The following is a 23,058-nucleotide window of genomic DNA, read 5'->3' as shown; positions in this document are numbered from 1 at the left end:
GTGGTATTGTAGCAGCCCTGCTAGATCCCGCCCACTCCGCTTGGTGCTGCAGTGGTCCTGACCAGATATCTCCTCCTCCCCAAGCTGTTGGAGAAGCCTCATCCACTCCTTCCCACTCTTCAGTGACATGTTCCCACCCTCTTTGTGCTGCTTCAGTAGCTCTGTCTGCTGTTTGACCACCTTGGTCAGTGGTCCCAGGCTGCTTCTATTTGCTATCTGAGTTGCTTAATCGCCCTCTTTCTTTTCACCCTGCAGTTTACCTGAGCAGCGAGGTAAGACAATGGAAGAGAGAAGCACATGTAGTGGTACATGCTAATATCACAGTATCTAGCATGTAAAACAGGGGTCTTATTGCTACAACCCTGGCTCATGCTATCATTTAACTAAATATTTGGCAGTAACGGTACAATTAATACAAGGTACACTTACAGGAGTAATTGGTGATGCTGAACTTGAGAGAATATCGAGTGCAGACCCAAAATTTTCAACAGTCCTTATAAGTACAATATTTTGGGAGCCTTTATTAGAGTTTTTCATTCCCTTTATGGAATTTGGACTCCTGAAACTGGTGGTTTCCCCTCTTGATATTTTTTGAAAATCAACCATCAGTTGTCTGAAAAGGGCAAACCAAATATAGGATGGACAGCATTCAATGCTTCAATAATATATATAAACTTAATTAGTTAGCCTTAAGTAGAAAAATAGTTTTAGTTAACAAAACCATTTTCATCAAGGAAAATTTCAGTTATCATTATAGTTTGCAAAAGTCACACTTACAGTACTTGCAAAACCCTTTAGTAAAGTATAGTCCTAATTTTCTAATGAGCATTTATGTAGAATTTAAAATAAATTACAGGGTTTCCAAGAATTTTTTTAAGTTGTCAATTTAAATAGGTAGCTGATGAATTTTGTCAGGAACTGAAGTAATGTAAAATTTTGTGCTATTGAAATTGAAATAGGCATGGCTATTTGACTAACATTCTCTTAGATATTTCATATTATAAGTAAAAAGTACAAAGTATGTTGCCTATATGAGAATCCTTATTCATTATTATTAAGCAGCATCTTTTATTTTCAGGGATATACTGGACACTGTGCCTGATACCTATGTTTGCGATGTCATAGGCCTTGTCACTTTTGTCGGCAGATGTGAAAGAATCAGAAAGAAGGGTAACATGTTTACAGTGCTCCTTTGAAAAGACTCAGTATTCTTTATTTACATCCTCCACACACTGTAGACATACAGCTTAGTCAAGGTTCCATTGAAACCATGTGCAATGACTCACATAAAATGTTATGATGACATTGAAGATAGGTGGTTCTGCATATGCTCTCCTACTCTCACATTGTATGACCCAGATTGTTTTTATAATACTAGGCTGCCCTTTTAAGGATAAGCATATATCGGCATGTTTGCACCAACATCTGGCAAGAGCTTTCAATACGTGCAAAATGCAACAGTTCATATTTCTTATTTGTTGTAAAAGTGCTTGTAATCTAAAAATGATACTGTGACTTGCTAAATTTATCTTTAGTTCACAGCAGTAAGAAATGGCTGCACTGTGATTCTGACATTATTTGGAACAAACTAGGCAAGCACAGTAAGCCTAAGAAATTCAGGCATGCCGAATTGGCCATCTCTGAACACACATCAGCACCAAAATATCCCTGACTTCAGCTGACGCTGAGAACTCAGCAGCATCAGACAACATGGATCTTTTTGTACCTTTCATACCAAGAGTTCACAGAAAGTATGTCAACACCAACTGCTGTCAAGATATCATCAGCACTGACCAGTGCCATACTCTACATACATCAAAATTAAACACCCAATCCTTTTAAGGAAGTAACTGGAGGTCTAGTATTATAGAACTCCCTCAGAGAGGGAACCCGCAGCTTCTAGGTCTTGGCACCATTCGAAACAGTATTGCTGAAGCAATCCCAATACTATTGCACTAGTGACACTTTAGGCTCCTCTTCTTCTTCAGGGAAAGCCAAAATTAAGTGTAAATAACCCCTAAGGGCATTAAAAGGCCTCCATTAACCCAAAAAAGCATCTTGAATGGTCTTGGGCTTTTTACTCACATACCACTACCTAGGAAGAATGGGTAACCCAGGTATGGTCCCTGTCTGCACAATTAATCTCAGCAAAAAGTTATTATTTAACTTTAAATCTAATAGCAGCAGCCTTCTTTGTAGTCCCCATTGGGCAACTTTTGATGCTATCACTTCTGCTCAACCTGTTCTTTTTCTCGCCGCCGCCTCCCCCGCCCCCCCATGGAGCATCTCCTCGGTAATAGCTGCCTTAATTAATTCCCACAGGGAATCCACTAATTGAGCTTATAACACAAATGGAAAAGGTTGGGGTAATAGTGTTCTACTAAGTCCATTAATCCTATATCGGATGATCTCCTGCATATTCTGGACTCCAGCATCAGTTCACCATGTTAACCGTGGCTTAGTTTGTAGCGCCCTCGCCTCTGAGTCAGAAGGTTGACACTCCAGTACAGTACTGAGGGAGTGCTGCACTGTCGGAGGTGCCATCTTTTGGATAAGACGTTAAACCAAGACCCGTCTGCTCTCTCAGGTGGACGTAAAAGATCCCATGGCACTATTTCGAAAAAGAGCAGGAATCCCCGGTGTCCTGGCCAATACTTATCCCTCAATCAACATCACTAAAACAGATTATCTGGTCATCATCACATTGCTGTTTGTGGGAGCTTGCCGTGTGCAAATTGGCTGCCATGTTTCCTACATTATAACAGTGACTACACTTCAAAAGTACCTCATTGGCTGTAAAGTGCTTTGGGATGTCCTGTGGTCGTGAAAGATGCAATATAAATGCAAGTCTTTCATTTTTATTAGTTATAAAACTAGTTGTATTCAGGTTCACATTGCAGCTAATTCAGTATTTCATTTGACAGATTTGCATTTGGGTTATGTAAGCTATTAGGAAATTGTTGCCAGTTAGGTCTTCACTCCATCCCTGGGACCTCAATTTAATTTTTCGCAAGTTATTGTGCCAACCTTTCAAGCTTCTTTGAACACATGAATAAATAAAACTACAATTTTAGCTTTAAATTTGGCTTACAAAATTTCTGAACTGCAAGCCCTTATTATAGATCACTTGTATTTGATTTTTCATTCTAAATAGGCAGTCCATAGGACTCGCCCAGAGTATTTGCCTAAAGTTGCTTCATTTGGATCAAGGAATTGTTCCATAGTTTCTTCTGCTACATAACTCATAACTGGGATGTAGCTTCTACCATGTAGCTGCTCAAAGGCCTAAATTATTATGTACCACACACAAGTTTAGACAGCATTGATAGTCATGCATTTGCAGTAGTGCAAGAACCCAACCCAAGCAAAACCAGTGACTAAGCAGCAGATAGCCAATTGGATGCATGGGTACAATCTACACTGCTGCCATCTTGCAGGGTTGAAGCCCAAGGTGGAAGTGAAGGGTTACTCCCTCCAGTTTCACGGCTGCAGCCTGGGCATACCTTACTCAGGTTCCAGTTGATCAAAAATGCAAAGCTGTGTACATGGATTAATCTTCACACATTGAACATTACTGTCTAGATTTAACTGCAGCACACTTGATACCTTTGGCATAACAGTAGTTCGTCTCCCAGTGTACAAGATTTTCACCCTTCTAAATTTGTGCTACTTTGGTATGCTCCTACAAATGTTCGGAATGCAGAATGAATAAGAAAGATCGTTGTAAAATTTTCCACACACTATGATCCTACCCATCTGTCCCTGCAGAGGTATAGTTTTCATTTGGAGATGAGTGTTTGCTTACATTGAGTTTATCTTCAGGTCAAAATAAATTGGCACAATGTTATAGGCATTTGAGCTTTACATGGCATAGCAGCAGGATTGCCTAACTGCATTATCATGACATTTTAATGCATTTTTTACACTTCTATGGTATGTGAAGGATGGATGTCATTTGAAGAATGAAAAAGATCCTACAAAGTAGTCTATTTTTCTGGAAGTACTAACATTTGTAAAGTTTCTAATCATGTGTCATTTTTTCTAATATATGTAGAAGACGGTGAGGATTTTTGGGTTCGACGGTTTGTTGAGATGGTAGATGAAACTAGTGCAAAACCATTTATTCTGGAACTTTATTGCACTTCCCAACCAGAAGTTTACGAACAGCTTCATCCAGGTAGTGAAGCTTGGAAGAGTTTGTCACAAATTCATATTTCTTGTTTGTACAGTAACCATACAGGATAAATTCACAGGGCCAGTGCAGCTTTGACAACTGGTCATGTGATATTCCCAAGAGATATTGGGCAGGATTTTCATTGGGCCGTGGAGGCGGGATTGGAGACGTGTGGGGGGTTAAAATCCCGAAATCGGGGGGCTCGAACCCAACCCGCCTCCATGCCAGTTTCAAAGGAGGCGGGTACCCGACACACACTGGGACCCGCCTCCCCGAGGCAGGAAGGGGATTAGTGCCAATTAACTGCCTGTTAACAGGTAGTTAACAGGCAGTTTTTAGCCTAATCCCTATTTTCATTGGTGAAATGTGGGATTCCCGACGGCTCCAAACCACGCCAAGTTAGCGAGGCTGGCCGTCGGGATGAAGGGCTTGGAGGGGTCAAGATGTCCGGTGTTCAGGTGAGTGATGGTGCATGAGTGCAGAGGTAAGTGTGTTTGGTGTGTTTAAAGAAGCTTTACTTACCTTTACAGCCATCCTTCCTTCAGGTCTCTGGAGTCCCTCATCTCACCGGCACAGAAAGCAGAATGGCCGCGATCTGTCAAAAATTGCAGCATTCAGCTTTCTATTCCGGAGAGATCTCTAAATCATCCTGAGAGGAAGGAATTAACTTAGAGTACAGATTGTCAGTGTTTGACAGCTTCAAACAGCTGTCGAACGCTGATATTTCATCTGTCAAAAGGTCTTGACAGATGAAATAACAATCTGTGACGTCACCTGTTGCCGGGTGGCCCTTAATTGGCCTGCTGAGCCCGCTGGGTGGGCTCAACAAGGTCAATCAAATCAAAATTGCGTGGGTTGGCTACAACTCAATGGAGGCGGGACTACAACCCCGAAAGTTGTAGTCCCGCCTCCTCAATGAAAATCCAGCCCATTGACTCCATCTCTGGTCTGCTACTTAATGTCTTTTCTTCTGCTGCTGATATCAGAGCTTACTGATGCTTTTTTCTGCTGATAACTAATTTTAGTTACTTGATGCATAAGTTCCACATTTATTTCATTAACTGTTTAAAGCCACTTGTTAAACTTTTATTATGTTTCCATAGTTGCTAATAATGCTTCCCTCTCCTCAGGTACTGTCCCCTCGCTTACAAAATTGGCTTCATGACCCCCCATGCCCCCATTAAAAAAAAAACACCCTCCACTTCTCCAATCTCAAAACTCTTTCCTCTCCAAGGTCCCTGAATATGTTGACACTTCCCAAATCCGTGCCCATTCTTCCCATGTTTGAATTATTCCAATCAGGTTTTTGCCTCTGCCAAAACAGCCATAACCAAAATTACAAATTACATCCTCTGTGACTGTGACCATAGTGCATTATCACTCCTCGACTTCTGCAACCTTTAACATAGTCAACCACACCATCCTCCTCCAGCACATCTAGTGCGTTGTCCTGCTCAGTGGTACTACCCTCACTTAGTTCCACTCGTACAACAAGAGCAACTTGCATTTATATAGCACCTTTAATATGGTAAAACATCCTAAGGCACTTCACTGGAGTGTTATCAAACAAAATTTGACACTGAGCTACATTAGGAGAGGTAGGTTTTAAGGAGCGTCTTAAACAATTAGTGAGAGGTAGAGAGGCGGAGAAGTTTAGGGAGCATATTCCAAATCTTTGGGCCTAGGCAGCTGAAGGCACGGCTGCCAATAGTAGAGCGATGAAAATCGGGGATGCGCAAGAGGCCAGAATTGGAGGAACGCAGAAATCTCGGCGGGTTGTAGAGCTGGAGGAGGTTAGAGAGATAGTGAGGGGCGAGGCCATGGAGAGATTTGAAAACAAGGATGAGAATTTTTAAATCAAGACATTGACAAACTGGGAGCCAATGTAGGTCAGTGAGCACAGGGGTGATGGGTGAACGGGACTTGGTGCAAGTTAGGATACGGGCAGCAGAAATAAAAACAGAAAATGCTGGAAAAAGTCAGCAGATCAGGCACATCTGTGGAAAGAAACAGAGTTAACGTTTTGGGTCGATGATCTCTCATCATCGACCTGAAACATTAACTCTGTTTCTCTCTCCACAGATGCTGCCCGACCTGCTGAGTATTTCCAGTATTTTCTGTTTTTATTTCAGATTTCCAGCATCTGCAGTATTTTACTTTTGTATGGGTAGCAGAGTTTTGGATGAGCTCAAGTTTAAAGGGTGCAAGATGGGAGGCCGGCCAGGAGAGCATTGGAATAGTGGAGTCTAGAGGTAACAAAGGCATGGAGGAGTGTTTCAGCAACAAATGAGCTGAGGCAGGGGCAGAGATGAGCGATGTTACGGACGTGGAAGTAGGTAGTCTTGATGATGGAGAGCATATGGGGGTCAAAAGCTCTGCTCGGGGTCAAATAGGACTTTTCTATCTGATCTTAGCTGGAGTACCTTCAACAATGGCTTTTCTTCCTGCCCCTGCACCAGAGCCCCCTCACCAAGAACATTTTGGGCCATTTTTCATTCCTACATTACAAGTTTAACTATGCTTCAAAAATCCTTCATTGGCTGTGAAGGACTTTGGGATGTCCTAAGGTCATTAAAGGCATCATATAAAGGCAAGTTATTTCTTTTCTTCATGTGCCCCCCTTTGGCAATAATATCTGCAGATGTGGGTCAGCTTCCACACATTCTCTGATGATACACAGCTCTACCTTTCCACCATCTCTCCCAACCTCTCCACTGCCTCTGTTGTTGGACTGCTTATCTGACATCCAGTTTTCAATGAGCTGCAATTTCCATCACCTGAACACTAGTAAGACCAAAGCCATTGTCTTTGGCCCCCACTGTAAACTCCGTACCCTTGCCACTGATTCCATCCCCCTCCCTGGCCACTGTCTTGGGCTGAGCTACACTATTTGCAACTTGCTGTCCCATTTGACTCTCAGCTGAGTATCCGATCCTATATATTTTCCATCACAAAGTTGCCTACTTCCACCTCCATAACATTGCCCGCCTCCACCCTACCTCCGTGAAGCACCTTGGAATGTTTTCTCTACATTAAAGGCGCTATATAAATGCATGTTGTCATTGGAATCTTAACTTTTGACAAACTCCTTATTTTTCTTCCTGGAATAGATTTCATTTGTGCCCTTTCCATCTCCTGGTTAAATATTTCTCGTTGCTGATATATGGTTCTGTTTAGCCATTTTTCCATCTATTTTACCTGGACAGGGTCTCTCTTTATGTTGCTATGTATCATTTTTTTTCCCAGTCAAGTATCCTTGTCCTTGACTTTTCTTTTTCCTTTTCTATATTCCACTGAATCTAATTATGTTGTGGTCACTGTTTCACAAATGCTCCCCTACTTTTAGCTGCCTGCCTGCTCCACTTCATTTCCCAGAAACAGGCCAAGTAGTGCCTTCCTTGATAGAGCAGCAACTTATTGACTGAGAAAACACTCCTGAACATTGCTGCAAAAATAAAGTCTCTTTTTTCATCACAACACATTTTTCTGAACCAGTCTATTTTTGGTGAATTGAAATCTCTTAAAATTTATGACTGTTATTAATAAACAGTTCTAATTTGTCTGTCTGCAGATTTCATCCTCAATTTCCTTCCCATTATTTGGCAGTCTTTAATATGTTGCAGTATTGTGATTAAACCCATTGCTATTCCTTATCACAACCCAAAGGGATTTTGTTTGGGCCAGTTCAATTCTTATTTAATCCCTTATGCTATATTGCTATGATGATATTATCTCTAATTAATACCACGACACTCCTTTTCTTCCTTCCCTGTCCTTTCTGAAGGAATACTGTTATTGCATACATTTTTATTTTAATCACTGGTTCTGCTTCCCCAATTTTGTTTCTTATACTCTAGGCATTGATATACATACATTTTAGTGTGGATTCATTTTATTTCACAATTTTTCCTTTTATTGTCTTCCCTATCCTGATTTTATTTTTATTATCTTGTCCTGTTTAACCTCTTTCAATTTTTCTACCTCTATTTTGACCTAAATGAAAATTGTATATTTAAATTCATAATTTATTGGAATGTTGATATATCTTGTAGCACTTCATAGGTTTTATTAAACAAGGCATAAGACGAGTTCAGAATTAGCAACATTCAGTACTGGGCAGTGAAATAAACAATCCTCCAGCAGTAATATGCTACCTCAATCACAGAAGCCTGCCCTTTGTTTTTGCTTTAATGGCAAAGATGGAAAAAAAAGTGGTAGCAAATCACTGAGTTTCTACATAGTACAAGATACATCAATATGTGCCAAGACAGTAACACATCTTGCAGTTCAGATGACATTGCAGTAATACATTTCTTAAACATTACTTGTACAACTTTTCTCAATCTCACCATGAATTGTTATCCCATGTTATACACCATAGTTTTGCATATAGTCTATTGATTAAACACAGTGAGGTAAGGTTTCCGCTTTGGGCGCAATCTGCGATTCTGACGCAAATTGCGCCCATTTTGAAAAGTATTCTCTTTCCCCCCCCCCAAAGTTTCCGCTCAGACTCATCTGCATATTGCCCAACGCAAAACCTGCCATGAATCAGCGCAATTGGGCAGCGTTGTAAAATTTAATTTTTTTAAAATTTGCTTTAAAAAAAAAAATTCCTTGATATATTTAAGAGTGGTAACTTGGTAAAGTTTGATTAATACAGCTGAAAATGGGTTTAATATCAAAAAATAAGGATTTAAAATCAGTGTCAATTCACCACCTGTGAGTGAGTAATCCAATTTTAAATGACTGAAAATTACTTGAAAAATATACAAAATGATTTTCTAGTACAGTAGTGAGTTCCTTGGTAAATTTTTTAAAAATCATTCAAAATTTATCTATTGGTGTCCTTACGCCCAAAAGTTCCAGTTTAATTTTTGGAGCCTCCTCGAAGGCCTGTAAACAAGTGCAATTAGCGGAAACTCCCAATGTTGATTAATTCACCGTGGGGCGTGGCCAGTTTTGTGGGCGGGTCCTGCTTCTAGCGCAATGTTTTCAAAATAGCGCAACAGATCGTGGAAACTCGAGTAGCGTTGAACGCAATTTGGGCTTAAAATTCCACAATCTTTTGCACCAGGTAATACCAATATCAGGGGAATTGCGCTGAAAAAACCAGTGCAATCAAGCAGAAACTCCAGGCTAGTACATTTACGAACTCCTCAATGTGTTGTTGCACTAGAGCATTTGTGCAATAATAAAGCAATTCAAAAGAAGAGAATGTAATAATGCCCAACAGCAGTCTGAAGTAATCTGTATATACATCATTCAAACTGAAATAATCTGATAGTTTGTGACTCGACTTGAGGTGTTGTGAAATTGTTTCTTATAATTTGGTTTGGGGATTGAAGTTTCTTGAATGTATGTTCTACAATAGACCTAAGTATTCTGTCCGTGTATAATTGAGACACGGACTGCAGGAGTTGGTTATAACAGGTCTTTACTGAATGGAGGCAACCTGGAACTACTATGCAAATGTTACTACACAGGCTTATATACAGGGGTGGTCACTACTGGTACTGCAGTATACAGGGGCTGCAGAATATAGTTCCTTCTGCAAAGTACATACACTACAATTCCTCCCCTTTTAGCTAAACAGTACATAACATTCAATTAGCAATGAAATAACATATTTACAATTACAGTTGCTAGATACATTAGTTGAAGTTAAGCAATTATAAGTTCAGTCTTTGAGGAGGCTTCCTGATTCTGTCTGGATAACGCCTCTTTGGGGTATCAGGTTCTTCTGGCAACGTTGAGTCGGGATCAACGTCGTTGTTTGGTTCATCTGCTTCCAATATTACCGGTTCTGCGGTAGCTGCAATTGGTATGTCGATTTCATTACCAGGTGTATCAGATCGTGGTGTGGAGTTGACGTTTCCCAGTGACTCTAGAATCTGGTCAGCATGGCGTCTTACAATGCTCTCTCCAACGTCCACGGTATACATTAGAGGTCCTTGCCGTGTGCAGATCGTTCCTGGCTGCCATTTCTCTGTGCGGTAGTCCCGGGCCAAAACTGGTTGACCTATCTTAAAACTCCTGGTCGGCCTTTCATTCATATTCTGAAACTGCCTGTTCTCCACATCTCTTCTGATGTTTGGCTTAACCAAATCCAAGTGGCATTGTAGTCTTCGATTGAAGAACATCATGGCTGGAGTTTGGTTGGTAACCGCATGTGTCGCATTCCGGTAGGCAAAGAAGAAGTTATCCACCTTGTGCTGTAGGGGTATATCTTCATTACACATTGCCTTCACAGAATCACAACAGTGCAGATAGAGGCCATTTCGGCCCATCGAGCCTGCACCGACACATATCCCACCCGATCCCCGTAACCCCTACACCAACACATATCCCACCCTATCCCCGTAACTCCACGTATTTAATCCCTCTAACACTAAGGGTCAATATATCATAGCCAATCATCCTAACCCGCACATCTTTGGACTGTGGGAGGAAACCGGAGCACCCGGAGGAAACCCACGCAAACACGGGGAGAATGTGCAAACTCCACACAGACCGTTACCCGAGGCTGGATTCGAACCCGGGTCCCTGGCGCTGTGAGGCAACAGTGCTAACCACTATGCCACCGTGCTGCCACCTATGCCACCGTGCTGCCTTGATAGCCTTCTTGAATGTTTGAACGAACCTCTCGGCCAATCCATTAGTGGCCGGATGATATGGGGCGGATGTGTAATGCTTAACACCATTGTTCTTTAAGAACCTCCGGAACTCTTCAGACACAAACTGTGGTCCATTGTCGGAGCAAATCTGTTCAGGCAGCCCATTCCTGGCGAATATGGTTCGTAAGACTGTGATAGTTTTTTCTGTGGTGGTTGAGGACATTTTTATTACCTCTGGCCACTTTGAATGTGCATCCACCGCAATTAAAAACATCGAGTCCATAAATGGACCAGCAAAATCAATGTGCACCCTTTGCCATGGAGATGAGGGCCACGCCCATGGATGTAGAGGGGCTTGTGGTGGGGCGTTTTGGACCTTCTGGCATCCTGTACAGCTCTTGGTCATCTCTTCGATTTCTCTATCGATTCCCGGCCACCACACAAACGCTCTGGCTAAGTTCTTCATTTTTACCCCTCCCAGATGACTCTCATGAAGCTCATTGAGCACTCTATCCTTCAATTTGGGTGGAATTACTACTCTGGATCCACACATCAAGGTTCCTCTGCACACTGACAGCTGTTCTCTTCTCGGCAAGAATGCTGGCAGCAGTGGTTCGCCATGTGCTGGCCATCCCTTCACCGTTAAATCATAGACCCAGGAGAGTGTCGGGTCATTTCGTGTTTCCTTTTCTTTGTTTGCATTCGTCACAGGGAGACATTCGACTATGGTCGAGTGGAATATCTCCACTGGATCCACTGCAAGTTCTTCTTCCACCGTCGGCAACGGTAGGCGCAACAATCCATCAGCATTCCCATGCTGTTTAGTTCCTTTGTACTCGATGTCATATTGGTGTGCCCCTAGGAAAAGGGACCACCTCTGTAGCCGTTGTGCTGTCATTATCGGTACGCCCTTCTGAGGGTTGAAAATGGAGACAAGAGGTTGATGATCAGTAAGTAGAGTAAATTTCTGACCGTGCAGGTAGTGATTGAACTTCTTCACCCCCCACACCAGGCTGAGGACCTCTCTGTCAATCTGGGCGTAGTTACGCTCGGCTGAAGTTAACGAGCGTGACGCAAAAGCTATCGGCCTCTCTGAACCATCAAGGAATTTATGTGACAGTACCGCCCCAATGCCGTAGGGAGACGCATCACACGCCAGTCTTATCGGTAGTGATGGGTTGTAGTGAGCCAATACTTCTCTTGAAGTGATTAGGTCCTTACTCTTCTGAAAGGCCCGCTTACATTCATCGCTCCATTTCCATGCTACTCCCGTTTGTAGTAGGGCGTTCAGTGGGTGCAGAATTGTGGACAAATTCGGCAAAAACTTATGGTAGTAATTCACCAATCCGAGGTATGACCTCAGTTGCGACACATTTTCAGGCGCTGGAGCCTTAACTACCGCTTCAATTTTGTCAGGAGACTTATGTAACCCCTCTTCATCAATCACATGGCCACAATACGATATCTGTTTCTTAAAAAACTCGCACTTGGGGCGATTGGCCCGTAGCCCATGTTCACGTAGTCTAGTGAGCACCTGCTCTAGGTTGGCAAGGTGTTCACTGTCATCTTCACCTGTCACTAGGATGTCGTCCAAATAACACTGAGTCCCCGGAATCCCTTGCAGGACTTGTTCCATCGCTCTTTGCCATATCGCCGGAGCTGATGCTACTCCGAGTACCAGTCGATTATACTGGTAAAGACCTTTGTGAGTGTTTATCATGAGATACTTCCTAGAGGATTCTTCAACCTCCATCTGCAAATATGCTTGTGCTAGGTCAATTTTTTAAAAACGCTTCCCTCCAGATAGTGAGGCGAAGATATCTTCTATCCTTGGAAGAGGATATTGTACTGTGTGAAGGACTGGGTTCACCGTCACCTTGAAGTCCCCACAGATGCGAACCTTCCTTGGCTTCTCAGACTTATTGTTTAACGTTTTCTTCATGACAGGCACGATGGGTGTCGCCCACTCGCTCCAGTCTACCTTAGATAACACGCCTGCATTCTCCAGATTCTCCAGCTCTGCCTCGACGGCTGGGCGAATTGCATATGGTACCGGTCTTGCTTTGAAAAACTTGGGAATTGCATTCTCTTCTATTTTTATCGAGGCGGTTACGCCTTTAAGAGTTCCCAGTTCTTGTTGAAATACCTCTTTGGCGTTAGCTAAGATTGTTGACAATCGTCCAGGAGTGACGTTGTCATCCTTTTTACCAGCCACCGTCAGTGCCTGAATGGAGTGCCAGTCTAAACTTATCTTTCTGATCCATTCACGTCCCAATAACGGTGGTCCACCATCTTGCAGTATGTACAGATACAATTTCTGTCTTTCCTTGCCGTTGTATTCGACAGGCACCCTTATTTTTCCTCTGGGGTATACTTTTTGCCCCGTATACGTCTTCAAGACAATGGATGTCTCTTTCAAGGGTATGTGTGAGAATAGCCACTCGTAGTCTCGTCGATTCATGGCGGTTAGAGCTGATCCTGTATCCAATTCCATTTTGACTTAGGACCCTGCTATCGTGTGGGTGACAATGGTTCGGTGATCCTCTTTTGCGATTACGTTGTGAAGTTTGAGACAGCTTAGTCTCTTGTTCCCGGATTCACTATTGCTCATCTGGTCTTTGGAACTACTGTCCGTCATCTTTTGTACTTTCCTGTACGGTTCCTTAGTAGCCTTTTTGTTGTCGTTGGTCTTCTTCCCAGACCTGCAAACTCGTGCAATGTGTCCCATCTTTCCGCATTGCCTGCATATTTTGTCCTTGGACCAGCAGTCCTTCTGGTCATGGTTTGTTCTGCCGCAGCGATAACATTTTGCAAATTCCCGTGTCATTTCGTGGGTGCCGTATTCCTGTGGCTTTTGCTGTATTTCCGCAGCTCCCCTTGCTGCTGCTTTGTACGATACTGCCACGCTGAAAGCCTTATCTGGCGTCAGCTCTTTCTCTGACAGTAACCTCTTCTGGGTTCCTTCACTCAGGAGTCCACAGACAAATTTGTCCCGTAAGGTATCTGCCAGTCCTGCGCTGAACTGGCAGTGCTTTGATAGCTTGCGTAGTTCCGTAAGGTAATCAGCATTGCTCTCATCGTTATGCTGATTTCTCCTGTGGAATTTAAATCTTTCTGCTATCAGCAGCGGTGTAGGATTTAGGTGTTCCTGTAGGATAGCAACAATTTCGTTAAAACTCTTCGCCTTCGGTTTGGCTGGAGTAATCAGGTCCCGCAATAGGCCGTACGTTCTTGCGCCCATTAAGTTTAGCAGTACCGATGCCTTTTTCTCATCGGCTACTTCGTTTGCCTCGCAATATACCTCCACTCTTTCCACATACGTGGTCCAGTCTTCTATTGCATTATCGAAGGCAGTGATATTGCCAGTCTTCGGCATCTTGGAAATCTAAGATGGCGCCTCCCGCGCTTTGCCTTCTTCCCCGATTTAACAAAATGGCGCCCCCCGTGCTTTGCCTTCTTCCCCGCTGGATTAAGATGACGCTGTTGCTGGCGTTTTATGCCTTGATGGCGACGCCCTATGGTCTTCGCGCACTTCCCCCCGCGCTGCTGCTAACGCCGCTCTCCGCAGTTCCCGTGGCAAACTGCAGCTCCTCGCGGCTTTCTGCGCATTTAATTTTTATTATTTCCCCGTCGTCGGAACAACCCTGCGGACTCTTGCCTCCCTCTTCTCGGGTCTGTGCGCTGCCCGGCTTCGTAGCACCGGCCGCGCCCTGTGTGCTCCACCCTCTCTCTCTCCTCTTCCCAACAACGCTGCTCGGCCCCGTTGCAAAGCCACCCGCTCGCGCTCTAGGCCGCCGCAGCCCAGGAAGGATCAGTGTACTACCTGCCACCAACCCGATTAGCTGAAGCACCATCGACAGGATAACCAAGCCCCGCTCTCGACAGCCTCTCCTGCAATTCTTCAACTCCGCTGACTCAGAGGCGGATGCCCATGGTCGATGCCCGTTTCTTCTGTTTCTTTCTTCCTTCTGGCCTCGACCTCTGATAACTTCGCTTCAGGGATGGATCCCCATGAGGTGGTGCAGACTGTAGGTAAGTTCGTATCTGCTCGTCGCCAGTATTATGTCCGTGTATAATTGAGACACCGACTGCAGGAGTTGGTTATAACAGGTCTTTACTGAATGGAGGCAACCTGGAACTGCTATGCAAATGTTACTACGCAAGCTTATATACAGGGGTGGTCACTACTGGTACTATAGTATACAGGGGCTGCAGAATATAGTTCCTTCTGCAAAGTACATACACTACACTAAGGTTTAAAGCAATTGATTACTTCTTTTTGGGACTGTTTTAGTGACCTTCTTGGTGTGTACTCAAATGAGGATCGTCAGGAACAACTTCCATAATGGATGCAGTGTCACATATTTGACTTCATCCAATGAGACTCAGATTTATATCACAGGTAAACAGTAGCCAAACAAATCTGTGTTTCATATTGCTAAATTTGATTGTATTTATGGATTGATAGTACTTTACAGTAAAATATGTGCTTAATAAGTGTGGTTAGGCAGATATACCTTTATAATGAGAATACTTTAGATGCCTGTCACCAAAGTATTTGCATTCGAAGGTTTAAGGGAGTTATCTCATCAGAGGTGCCAACAATAATGTTTCTGAAACGTATTTCACAAAATAATTGTGCATCTATCATTATAACCTTGCAATGTATCATTTTTCAAGTATAGACTGTTTAACATTTTATGTAGGAATTCCCGCGCTGCCTTTTCAAATTTCTAGTCGTTCTATAACTGCTATGTGAGTTTTGCATTAAATAATACAAATTGTTGCGGAAAATTGCCGTTCAGGATTTTCTATGCATTGTTTCCACTATAAAATCAGCTATGTAACTTGGAGATGTTTTCTTTTCTGCTAGTATATACTAATTTTGAAGGGTTCTGTTTCAATTTATGTTTTGTTATTTTGTGAAAGAAAATGGTACATTTATATATGGGAATAATAAGTGTCCCTGGAATGTGTTCACTTAGGGATGGTTAAGATAAACTGATGTTTTGGAGATATGGGGGTAGATTTTCAACTTGCCCAGGCGTAAAATTAGCATTGCGGATCAACCATCCATTATGGAAACCATTGATTTTCAATCAGTGGAAATGATAATCAGGTGGTTTCTATTTTAATCAGATGATCCACAACACCGGTGTTATGCCTGGTGTGAGTTACAAATCTCCAACATAATTTTTATTTGTTTAAAAATCAAGGCCTAGAAATTCAGTTGTTAGCGCCTTAGGAGGAGGAGAAGTGGGGCGCTAAGCGGCTAGCGCCCGGGCGTGGCGCGATCTGCGCCTCTCGCGAACTTCACTTAAGATTTAGTGGCGGCACAAAACCGCAGCGCCCGCTCAGCTGCACGCGCAGATCCTGACGTCATTTCATGGTGCAACGCCCTTGGTGCACCCCAAACCGGAACTTCAGTGGCGCCGCCCTTATGTGCGCCTGGCGCCCCCAGCGACTGGTAGAGGGGGACGGTTCCCAGTCGCTGCGGGGGGCGCTAATTAAAGGGGACTCCTGCAGTATAAGTGGCAGCCATTTTGTTCCACTCCTTCTTTGTGAGAGACAGATATTTGGAGAGAGACAAAGGGAGAGAGCTTTCTGGTTTGACTCAACACTCGCACAGGTACTTCTGGCTTCAGGCCAGAGCTTTGCACTTGGATTTAACTTTCAGTGCCATAGCCTTGATTCGAAACATATAATGGGGGCTGCAATGGGTGGAAACGTTGGCTTACTGCATTGCATTCAAAGGGCTCAGAGACACCGTGAGAGAGTGCCAGTCATGGCCAGACGGAGAAGGGCCAACAGGCATCGGCACAGGAGGCCTTACCCACCCAGGGTATACCGCCAGCAGTTCTCATATCTGAACATGTCTGAGGAGCAGTGTGTTCGGAGGCTGCGATTCAGAAGGGAGGTGGTCACTGAGATCTGCCACCTGCTTCGCAGAGATCTGCAGCCACAGCTGAGGAGCAGGACGTCTCTGTCGGTGGCAGTGAAGGTGACGGTGGCTCTCAACTTCTATGCCACCGGCTCCTTCCAATCCGCTACTGGGGACATTGCCAACATATCCCAGTTTGCGGTACATTGCTGCATCCGCCAGATGACCAATGCCCTTTTCAGAAGGAGATGTCAGTTCATCTCCTTCCCCATGACCCTGGACAAGCAGCAAGAGCGTGCAATAGGATTTGCAGCATTAGCGGGCTTCCCCATGGTGCAGGGCGCCATTGACTGCATGCATGTGGCTTTGTGGGCACCTCTACAGAATGCCGAGGATTACCGCAACCGGAAGGGATACCATTTGCTCAACGTGCAGTTGGTGTGTGACCACAGGCAGCTCATACTAGCTGTCAATGCCCGCTTTCCAGGCAGCAGCCACGATGCCTTCATCCTGCGCCAGACTTCTGTGGCAGACATTTTCGAAGCCCAGGCTCACCCACGAGGATGGCTTCTCGGGGACAAAGGCTATCCTTTGTGCACCTGGCTGATGACCCCGCTCCGTGCGCCCAGCACCCCTGCTGAAGAGCGATACAATGACAGCCATCAAGCAACCAGGAACATCATTGAGCACACAATCGGCGTGCTCCAGCAATGGTTCCGCTGTCTGGATCGTTCCGGGGGAGCCCTGCAGTACTCGCCTGAGTGAGTCTCCCATTTCGTTGTAGTGTGCTGCATGCTGCACAACCTGGTTATCCGCAGGACTCGGCCACTGCCAGCAGACATTGGAGGACCACCAGAGGAGGAGGAGGAGGAGCACCAACACGGGAGGGAGGCACAAAGTGCAAGGGCCGTCCGTCGGCGGCTTATTGCAACTCGGTTCTAGGCCGCCTCTCAGGGAATGGCTTGTGCCAATGAAAGAAGATGAATGTAGCCGCTCCGCAAGCCCTCAGCCGGTCAAGGCAACAAATACTTCCAAAAGCAAACATGGACAATGCGAGTAAAGAAAATGTTTTACTGTGCAAACTCTGTGCCCTTCCCGCATGACAAACTAATTCAGAGAAACCCCCCAAAAAACAGTCAGAGACATAACTGGCTCTCACAACCTTCAGAAAATGCAAAAAGCAGTTAAACAAAAATGACCATGATCCTCGGCCTTCATAAAAAACAAACACAACAGTCTCGGCCTTCATATATAAAAGAACACAACAGTCTAGGCCTTCATATATAAAAGAACACAGCAGTCTCGGCCTTCATATATAAAAGAACACAGCAGTCTCGGCCTTCATATATAAAAGAACACAGTAGTCTCGGCCTTCATATATAAAAAAAAAACCTCTCGGCCTCATATATAAAAAAATCATTTGGCCACACCTACTTTTTCCCCTGCGAGGGTGATCCGTTTCGCTTCCGCAAGTGGCCCCTTCCCGCCCTGCAGCTCCTCCTCAATGGGACCCCAGTGGCTGCAGCAAGGCTGGGGGAAGGCTGCTGAGGGTCAGATGGTGAGACGGCAGATGCCCTTGGGGGTCGGCCTGGACCAGCTCTGGGCCTGGAGGGGCCGGCTGCTGACTGCACCAACTCTGCTTGGGCGGCAGCAGTCTGTCCTACGGGTGGTGGCAGCTGCAGTGGAGGAGTGACAGTGTTGGCTGCAGGAATGCTGCCAACCTGACACAGCACAGGCACTCCCTGGTCGGCTGATACACTGGCACTCGCACGTGCCAGCACTGCAGCATGCGCAGCAATCTGCTGAAGCACAGACTGCTGGGCTGCTGCGGCGCGGCGAGTGCCCCGGCGATGCCTGACCGAACCAGCGAGGGTGGCAGCAGTTAATGCCCGTGTGGCCCTGGTCTGTGTCTGCATCACACCAGTCAGTGAATGCACGGCACGACTGAGCACTTGGTTGGAAGCCGCCTGTGATGCAGCGAAGTCCTGCTGACTCCTAGCCTGTGCTGCCGCGAAATCCTGCAGACTCCTGGCCTGTGCTGCCCCAAATTCCTGTACACTCCTTGCCAGTGACTCTATGGAGTCAGGCATCCTTGCCACTGCAGCCATGAGCTCAGTGTGCCTGCGTTCAGCCTGGGCGCCCATTTCAGCAAGGAGCCGCACCTCCTCTGCGCTCACTGTAGCAGGACTGGAGGCCGCACTCACCCTCCGGGGAGAAGGCCGCCGAGCTTCCCCACCCCTTCCGCGTTGCTGCAGCCCGCTGGGCCCTGGAGCTTCACTCTCCTCAGACCCTTCCCCCCTGCTCCCCTCCAGGGAAGACGTGTCCCCATCATGGCCATGGGCTGCCTCGGCTGAGGGTGTCACTGATGGGCCGGCTTCCTCTTCCTCCTCCTCGATTTCTGAATCAGACACAGTGCCAGCTTGAGGGCCTGCCTCCTCACCTGGCGATTCACCATCTGAAAGCAGGGAGACACAAGAGTTGCTTTAGAGTGAGGACAGGGCGGCAGCGAGGGAGGCATGAGTGCTGCTATGCACTGCATTGGTTCGATAGTGGCAAAGGATGCTGGTGTGAGGTGCAAGTGGAAAGAGAGAGGTCAAAAAGGTGATGCACTTACCATTGGGGCCCAGAACAGGGTCGGCATCTCCACTGGCGACGGGGCGAATCAGCCGGCCTGCCATAATGCGCTCCACAGGCTGCTCCAGGTCGCTGAGCTGTTTGAGGTCAGGATGGTCTCCCCCGGTCTGTCGCTGCTGCCTTCGGTTGTGGGCCAGCTTGCCCTGCAAGAGAAAGGACGGTCTCTAAGTACAGTGTGAAGCCCTGATCTTGCCTGCACTGCCTCCCATGGTGGAATAGCCCTGACAGTGTCAAGCCCTGACCTTGCCTGCGCTGCCTCCCATGGTGGAATAGCCCTGACAGTGTCAAGCCCTGACCTTGCCTGCGCTGCCTCCCATGGTGGAATAGCCCTGACAGTGTGAAGCCCTCATCTTGCCTGCACTGCCTCCCATGGTGGAATAGCCCTGACAGTGTAAAGTCCTGAATGTGCAAGTGATTTTCATGACAGTCCCATAGCTGCTGGATGAGGCTGGGCATTAGGGCTTTCAGGTCCCTTTGGCCATAAAGTGAGGTGCACATGCAGGGATGAGGAGGATACTGGAAAGGGTACTCACCCTGACAACCCGAGTGAGGTCGTTGAACTTTTTTCTGCATTGCACAGGAGTCCTGCCAACCACGCTGTTGGAGGTCACCCTGTTTGCCACCTCCCTCCAGGCTTTTCGATACACGTTGGGCAGCGGCCTCCTGCCACTATCAGGGAAAAGGACAAGGTGCCTGCGCTCCACTGCGCCAACCAGTACCTTCAGGGCACCCTCGCTGAAGCGCTGCGCTCGCTCCCTGGCCTTCTCCATAGTCGTGAGCGTTGACCTGTTGAAGCAGCTATGTTCAGGCCTTGATTCAGGGCTGCAGTGTGCAAGGCGTGGCAGCCAAACAAATCCACCCTCCCCCTTTAAGAGCTGACCGGCGCCAGCGTGTCTGCCTTCAATCAGCAACTCGCCGCACCTGCGCTGCGCTTGCCCTCGGTGGTAGTGCCCCGGCTCGCCGGCTTAGCGCCTTATGATAGTCGTGCATCACGTGCTTTAGCGCAGCAGCAACTTCTTGGGGCGATGCAACTGAATATCGGCGAAGGTGGCGCTAAGTTGCGCCGGGCGCAAAATTTAGCGAACGCCCGGCTGTAGCGCCCCAAACGTGGCTATACTGAATTTCTAGGCCCAAATGTTTCAATTGTAGCTTCAGACTAATAAGCAAATTAAAACAAACCATTGAATTACTTTTTTAAGGTCATATATGATAGTAAGATTTTTCAGTTGCAAATACTTTAACTAATTTGTAAAACATATTGGATGCAGGTTATCACAAGGGAAGACCATACACAACTGATACTGTAGTCAAAAGATTTATTCAGTGGGCAAAATCACAACATGAAAGAGATTTTCTGAAAAAGTCTCTGGTTGGAGGATATTATTCCTTTCCTCCCTTGCCATCAAGCTTCCAGGTCTACAGTCAAAATATGAAAGGTATAGTTTGAAAGATGATGCTGTATAATAGAGTTCATTGTTTCCGGAGAAGCAAAGCATTTACTCTTTTTTTTTATGTATTGCACATAGATGTTTTTATCTGAACATTCTTGAGCAGCATGTTGTGCTGTAAATCTCAGTGTCATATAAAGTGTACTTTTGGCACTTTGTCAATGCTTCCATTTTATAAATATATTACAACATATTCCAATCAAAAGTGAGAGTTCATTTTGTAAATATTTAACTCACAGCAGCTTTTATGTTTCTGATTTTAATGGTTTATTTTCTTTGCAAAAGCCTAATGCTTTGGAAGATGCACTGTGATTTGGATTTATCAGTTCCATGATGAGAGTTGATTGGCAGTTTAGGACCAAAGTACTGTGTATAATTTTTTTTTTAATTGCCTGGTCTCAAAGAGGAATAATAAGACCTTTGTGAAGATCATAGACTATTATCACTTGTGGCCAACGAACAGCTTGCGAGCTGCATGTGATTCTTTAGCATCTGCATATGGTTGTTTGGCCAGGATTTCATTAAGTGCGATTCTGTCATCCACACTCATGCATGCTCCAGTTAGAAAGCAGAAGGTTACATTTTAAAGGGCACAGGAACAGGAATGGCATCAGTTTTGGGATCAGGACCTCTGAAAAGGAATCTCTGAAGGAGGGCAACAGTGGTAGGAGACTCAATAGTGAGGGGTGCAGACAGGCGTTTCTGCAGCCGCAGACGTGACTCCAGGATGGTATGCTGCCTCCCTGATGCCAAGGTCAAGGATGTCACTGAACGCCCTCCCCCTTCAGAATGCCCTGCAGCCGAACAGTCAGAGGTCGTGGTTCACAATTGGTACCAACGACATAGGTAGAAAGAGGGATGAGGTCCTGCAACAAGAATTTAGGGAGCTAGGTAGCAGGTTAAAAAGCAGGACTTCAAAGGTTGTAATCTCTGGATTACTCCCGGTGCCACGTGCAAGTGAGTATAGGAATAGGAGGATAGAGCAGCTGAATGTGTGGCTAAAGAGTTGGTGCAGGAGGGAGGGCTTTAGTTTCCTGGATCACTGGGTCTGTTTCTGGGGAAGATGGGACCTGTACAAGTCGGACAGGTTGCACCTGAACCAGAACGGGACCAACATCCTTGCGGGAGGTTTGCTAGTGCTGTTTGGGGGCGGGGGGGGGTTAAACTAACTTGGCAGGGGGATGGGATACGGAGTAGAGCTATAGTAGGGGGTGATACACAGCCAAATATAGAGGAAAAAACAAGTCAATCTGGAAGGCTGAGCAAACATGTAACGGCACAAGGGAGTATGGCAAGGCTGGATGGCATTTATTTTAGTACAAGGAGTCTTACAAGTAAGGCAGCTGAATTGAAGGTGTTGGGAGTATGATATTGTTGCTATCACAGAGACATGGTTGAGGGAGGGGCAGGACTGGCAGCTCAATATTCCGGGGTATAGAATCTTCAGGCGAGACAGAGGGGGGTGTAAAAGAGGAGGGGGTGTCACAATATTAATCAAGGAGTCAATTACTGCAATAAGGAGGAATGATATCTTAGCAGGTTCCTCTAATGAGGCCATATGGGTCGAACTTAAAAACAAAAAGGGGGCAAGCACTTTGCTGGGAGTGTACTATAGGCCCCCAGTCAGGGGCGGATAGAGGAACAGATATGTACGCAAATCTCAGAGAAGTGTAGAAATAATAGGGTAATAATAGTAGGGGATTTCAACTTCCCCAATATTAACTGGGATAGTCCGATTGTGAAAGGCTTAGAGGGTGCGGAATTCTCAAAGTGCATCCAGGAGAGCTTTTTGAGCCAGCATGCAGAAAGTCCTACAAGAAAGGGGGCGATACTGGACCTAATTCTAGGGAATGTAGCCGGGCAGGTGGTAGAAGTGTCAGTAGGAGAGCATTTTGGTGACAGTGACCATAATTCGGTGATATTTAAGGTAGTCATGGAAAAGGACAAAGGTGGACCGGAAATAAAGGTTCTAAATTGGGGGAAGGCCGATTTTAATATGATAAGGCAGAATCTGGCCAAAGTGGACTGGGATCAGCTACTTGTAGGAAAATCCACATCAGAGCAGTGGAAGTCATTCAGAAAGGAAAGAGAGAGAGAGTACAACGCCAACATGTTCCCGTAAAGGTCAAGGGTGGGACCAACAAGTCCAGGGAACCCTGGATGTCAAGGGATATACAAGAATGGATTAGGAAAAAAAGGGAGGCTTTTGGCAGATACAAAGGACTAAAAACAATGGAAGCCCTAGAGGAGTATAGAAAGTGCAGGGGGGGTACTTAAAGAAATTAGGAGAGCGAAGAGGGGGCA

General features: G+C 45.5%; 1 pseudogene across 1 annotated transcript in view; it reads left to right on the top strand.

Annotated features, from left to right (window-relative positions):
• The window catches only part of LOC147111748 (RPA-related protein RADX-like), a 99,554-nt pseudogene that overhangs the window by 49,558 nt on the left and 26,938 nt on the right, over positions 1-23,058 (top strand). Inside the window, exons 5-8 of the transcript XR_015079673.1 lie at positions 1,079-1,170; positions 4,055-4,177; positions 15,086-15,193; positions 20,575-20,742. The product of XR_015079673.1 is annotated as an RPA-related protein RADX-like (transcript). The remainder of the gene's footprint in view (positions 1-1,078; positions 1,171-4,054; positions 4,178-15,085; positions 15,194-20,574; positions 20,743-23,058) is intronic.

The sequence above is a fragment of the Somniosus microcephalus genome, chromosome 10, assembly GCF_052327205.1.
Source record: "Somniosus microcephalus isolate GS21.2 chromosome 10, FLI_Smic_1.0, whole genome shotgun sequence".
NCBI lineage: Eukaryota > Metazoa > Chordata > Chondrichthyes > Squaliformes > Somniosidae > Somniosus > Somniosus microcephalus.
The sequence above is the reverse complement of the archived record's forward strand: the minus strand, read 5'-3'. Positions and strand labels throughout refer to the sequence as shown.